Raw genomic sequence first — 6,000 nt, 5'->3', positions numbered from 1 at the left:
TTAAGGATAAAATACATTGTAGGGTGTTACGGTAATTTAATCCCTTTACAGTGTAAATCATCTACATAGAGGATCATTGATCAAATTAGGATTATAACAATGGATAACTAATGACGTATCTATATCGTGGAACAAATAGAGCGTTCTATATGACTGAGAGTGCAATTCCAAGTTCTAAGAGTGGATTCAATAAGGAATTAATAAGTTAGGGAATTTACTTGGTAAATTCGGTTCGACTTATTGGAAGCTCAGTTGTATAGACCCATGGTCCCCATACTAGTTGAGACCACACTGCTTGTAAGACTCAGTTAATTGATTTTAATTAATTAATTAAAATTCTAAAGTTAGACTATGTCCACTTTATGAATTTTCACTAAGCAAGGGCAAAATTGTAAAGAAAAGAGATTCTAGGTTTATTTATTAATTAAGATATTTTATATGTCTAAATTAATAAATATATTAAATGACAATATTATTTACTAATTATTCTTAAGTTATTAAATAATTAGAATTGGCATTTTAAAGGTTAAATTGGAAAATTGGCATTTTTGAGAAAATAGGAATGAAAAATAACAAAATGAGAAAGTTGCAAAGTGAGGCCCAATTTCCTTATATGGGTCGCCCACTGTGCATAGGCTTTTACCATTTTAAGTTTTCATTATTTTAATGCCACACAATTCTAACCTAAACCTAGAGGGCATTCTATAAATAGAAAGTAATGGCTTCAGGAAACAACACACAATTGCATCTCATTCTTTTCAGAGAGAATTCCTGAGCGCCACTTTCCTCTCTCTTTTCTTCTCTAAATTTTGAAATCCCTTGAGTGAATGAGTAGTGCCCACACACATCAAGTTGTACCTCAATCATAGTATGTAAGACTATGGAAAATCAGCATCAAAGAAGGAGAGAAAGAGCTCCAGGTTCAGATCTTGATTATGCTCTGCTACAGAAAGGAATCAAGGGCTAGAGATCTGAATGGAAGGAGTCATAATATTCCGCTGCATCCAATGTAAGGTTTTCTTAAACTCTTATGTGTTTATTTCATTGTTTTAGAATTCATATTAGGATGTTAATGAAACATACTTGGTAGTAAATCTAGATCTTGGTAAAATATTTCCAACAATTACCGAACTGCTCGGGGTCGAACCTCTTTAAGAAACCTTGTGTTCTTTATTTATCTTTTCATATTATATCTGAATTGTATCCTTCATCGTTTATTATCAAGACTCATTGTTGTTGGCTAAAAGCGAGGTCAACACTTAGCTAAAAATTATAACTTTAAAATAATTTTTCTTATTTAAAATATAATTATATATATTTTTTTAATAGTTTGTATTATTATTGTTTAGGCTAATTAGGATTTTTGCTCCGTAAACTTTGACGTGTACGAAATCATGTCTCTCAAACTTTTCATGTCATTAAAAAATTTTCCCGATCTAGTGAGATTGTTGGATTCAAGGACTTTGGTCAAATTTCTTTCAATTTTATTAAGCTAACAATTGTCCATGTACTAAATTGTGCCTCTTGAAGTTTAATATCTACCAAATGGCGCCCCCAAACTTTGACATGTACTGAATTGTGCATTTTGAACTTTCATCCACGTCCGATTTTTATTAGTAAAATTAAACAAAAAAAATTTAGTCCAACGATCTCAATAGTTCAAAGAAATTTTTTTACGTACGTGTTGAAAAGTTCAAGGAGTATAATTTGGTACAAGTCAATGTTGGGGGAAAAAATCATAAATAGTCTATTATTATTATTTATGAGCTAATTAAAAAATTATAATAAAATAGTTATATACTTTGTTGATAAGATAGAAAACATATATTAAGTATTAAGCGTTAATTTTATATTTTATTTATTTTTTACTTACATTTTGTTATAGAGCATTGTTATCAGACATTAGTGGTGTTTATCATTATCTAGATGTGCAAGCTCTATGATTGGTCAGTGATACTCTTAAAAGTTATTAATCAAATTTTATAAGATATGATACTTAATTGCGTCAATAGTAATATGACATCTAGGAAAATACTAAACATCAATAATGTTTTTGGCATTACTTTAATTTTTTCTATTAAAATGTATATTATATTGATACAAAATTATTACTAATACATTTATATTTTTTTAATAAATAATAATTAATAAAATATTATAATATATATAATTTTAATTTTAAAAATTAAAAGATTATTTGTCTGTAAAATTGAAAAAAAAAAATTAATAATTTAATATATAGATTTGATTAGTATATAAATATTTTTTTTGTAAGAATTATTTTTCATTATAAATACATTACTAAAAAAAAATAATATAAAGAATAACTCCTTTAAGAAATAATTATGTATTTTTTTATACAAAAAATTATTTATAGAAAAACACATTAAAAAATTACATTATTAGAGTTATCTTATTTTGTGAATAATTATTTGCTTTATTTATTAATGAGGTGCTAATTGAGTGCCACATGCTTGATATGTGTTTCCAAAGAGTTTAATATCTCTTCTATTTTCTTTAAAAAAAAAAGACAGAATTAATAAAACACTTTTCTAATTTATATAGGTGGCGTTTGGTAACACTTTTTTAATCAGTTTTCTGTTTTTAAAAGTGGAAAAGTGAAAATATTTTTTAAAAACATGTTCTATAAAACTGTTTTTACTTTTCAATTTTATAATTAGAAATCAAAATTTTAAAAACAAAAAAAAAATCACTTTCAATATTTTTTTAAACAGTTTTTTTTTTCGTAATCAATCTTTTGGATTACGACCAGACCCGGACCAAATCTCCTCCCCACGGCCCTGGCACTGAACCCGGCTTCTGATCCGAACCCGAATCCGACCCCAGACTTAGACCCGACTTAAATAAAATCAAAAAATAAAAATAAAAATGAATTTTACAGAACACACTTTTGTCTTCTGTTTTTAAAATTGAAAAACAAAAGTTGTTACAGAACGCATTTTTGTTTTTCAAAAATAAATTTTTTAAAAACAAAAATTTTACTTTCATTTTGTGATTAAAAAATTGAAAAACAAAAGTGTTACCAAACGGCACCATAATGTACATGCTATTTCATAATAAATAGTTTAAATCTTCAAAAATTAACATAATCAATGGCTAACAAAATATCTCAATTCTATATAAACAAATAAAGTATTCTTATTGTAGAATTTTCCAATAAATATATATAATATAGTAGAGGAAAACAAAGTGCTTTGAACGTTAATATTTAGAAGTAAAAACACACATCTAATAATATTCACAAAATGTGAAATAATTTTTTTCATTCTTCTTTCTTTCTTCATGTATAGGGGTCTTGAAAAAGGAACATATTTCAATCGTTGATTCTTATCTTAAAAACTAAAATAATAATAAGTACAATTTTTTTTTCCCTATTTGGTGTTAAATAAACAATTATTTTTCAAAAGTTTTGTAATGCGTTAAAAAAAAAAAAACAAACAAACAAACAAACAGAACATAAACTGAAATAGAGCAATTATTTATTTTAATCAAATAAATTTTGTTTGTTGCAAGGCATGGATCTTTTTTTTTTTTTTTTTTTTTTTAGAACAAGGCATGGATCTTTTCAATACATATAAATATAAGAACGAAAAAGAAACTATATATACAAAGGGTATTTTGTTTGAAAGATGTGAGTAGCACCAAATTTTTTATCTTTCCATTCTTGATTTTTGTAGTCGAAAAAAAAATGTAGTCTACGTGCTATTTGTCATTAATATTTGGAATTTTAGCAGTTAAAACACTTGAATTTTAAATTTTTTAGCACTAAACCACAAAAATCGATTTTTTGGAGGCAAAACTACCTAAACTCCCATTCCGTTTTGATCTGTACCCCTCCGTCCAAAAATCACAGTTAAGTGCCACAGTGGATTGTCCACGTGTACACACTTATACACGTGCCAAATTTTTAGTGGCCCACATAATATTAATTTTAAAAAATAATTATAAATATTTAAAAAATTAAAAAATTAGAAAAAAAATATAATTTTAAAAATATTTTCGTTTTGGGATATTGGAGGCTAAACCATCCAAAATTTAAATTTTTTAACACTTAACCACAAAAATCGATTTTTTGGAGACAAAACTAACTAAACTTACATTCCGTTTTTAACACTTTTCCTTTTTCTTTTCTTCTTCTTCTTAACTAAAAAAACCCTAGCACCCAATCACCTACCCCACAACCCAACCTTCTCTGACTCCCCTTTGACACACTCTCTCTCACGATACACAACGCCGGCCTTCTCCGACCACCCCATGTCAAACGGGCCACAGAACTGAACCCCACGACCCAAAAAATCCCCACCCCGATCTGCCCTCTTCTCTCTCTCCTTCGATCTTTCTCCAACCCCATCTATTTTTTTTCGTTTAGTTCGATTCCCCTCAGGCGACCACCACGAAGAGAGAGAGAGAGAGAGAGAGAGAGAGAGAGAGAGAGAGAGAGAGAGAGAGAGAGAGAGAGAGAGAGAAAGAGATGGCAAATGGCTCCAGCGAGGGCCTGGGTGCTTTGGCTCCAACGAGGTCTTGGGTGGTGAGACGAGAGAGAGAGAAAGAGAGGGCCTGGGAGGTAGGGCTGAGAGATTAGGGTTTCAAAAAGCTTAAGACAGAAAGAAGAAAGAATAAGAAAAAGTAAAAAAAAAGTAAAAAAAAAATTTTTTAAAATTATTTTCGATTTTTGTGGTTAAGTGTTAAAAAATTTAAAGTTTGGGTGGTTTAACCGCCGATATCCAAAAAAAACAATATTTTTAGAATTATTTTTTTCTGATTTTTTAATTTTTAAATATTTATAATTATTTTTAAAAATTAATATTACGTGGGCCACTAAAAAATTGCCACGTGTACACGTGTGTAACGTGGGCAATCCACTATGACACTTAACTGTGATTTTTGGACGGAGTGGTATAGAGCAAAACAGAATGGGAGTTTAGGTAGTTTTGCCCCCAAAAAATTAATTTTTTGTGGTTAAGTGTTAAAAAATTTAAAATTCACAAGTAGTTTAACCGCCAATATCCCTTAATATTTTATGGGATAATGTTTTGTAGTCCAAGTGTTAGTTTGTTGAATTTACTACATCAAAAAATAGAAACATACCATTTAATTGATCAAACTTTCACAAACTACCTACAATGAATTGTCAACTAACTAATTTTACAAATGATTCTATGCTCAATACAATGATATAAAAATCACAAACAATTACCAGATATCAAACTTATACGAGTCTCAAATAAAACAATTCAAGAAATTATAAATAACAATAAACGAACAAAATGACAAATAAAATACATTTTAATACCTGTTTGTTAAAAAAAAAAAAAAAAAAAAGACAAATCCAAATACTAGAGCCTGTTTGGTCATTTTAAAAATTTAATGGTGTTTGCCACAAATTTCTTAAAACTATTTTTAGATTTTTTTCTTACTAAAAAAATCAATATTAAAACACTATGTCATGACATGAACCCATTCAGGTCCGGGTTCGAGTCTGGTTCCGGATCTAGGATCCGAGTATGTGAGTAAAAATGTAAAATTTAATATCTTAGACAAAAAAAATTGACATGAAAAAAATTGTTTTTAAAAATTAAAAACAACATTTTGATGTTTTCTATTTTCGAATTTTTTAAAACTCAGTTTTTAAAAAACTTTTTTTAAAAATTTTTGCCAAAAGACTCCTATTAATTTTTTAAAACTGTAATCTGTATTTTAAAACTGAAAACAATTTTTAAGTTATGAAGCAAAACAGCCTCTAGACCTATATCTTCGTTGTCTCTATTTCAGATCAATAGATAAAAAAATAAAAATGATTAAACAGTGTCATCGTTATCAATGCATTTTTTATCTTCTATGATTTTAAAATTTTTAGGATGTATTTGGTAACATTATTTTTAATTAGTTTTTTATTTTTAAAATTACAAAAGTGAAAATATTTTTCAAAATCATGTTCTATAAAACAGTTTTTACTTTTTAATTTTTTAATTGAGAATT

Source organism: Cannabis sativa, chromosome 7 (assembly GCF_029168945.1).
Source record: "Cannabis sativa cultivar Pink pepper isolate KNU-18-1 chromosome 7, ASM2916894v1, whole genome shotgun sequence".
NCBI lineage: Eukaryota > Viridiplantae > Streptophyta > Magnoliopsida > Rosales > Cannabaceae > Cannabis > Cannabis sativa.
The sequence above is the reverse complement of the archived record's forward strand: the minus strand, read 5'-3'. Positions refer to the sequence as shown.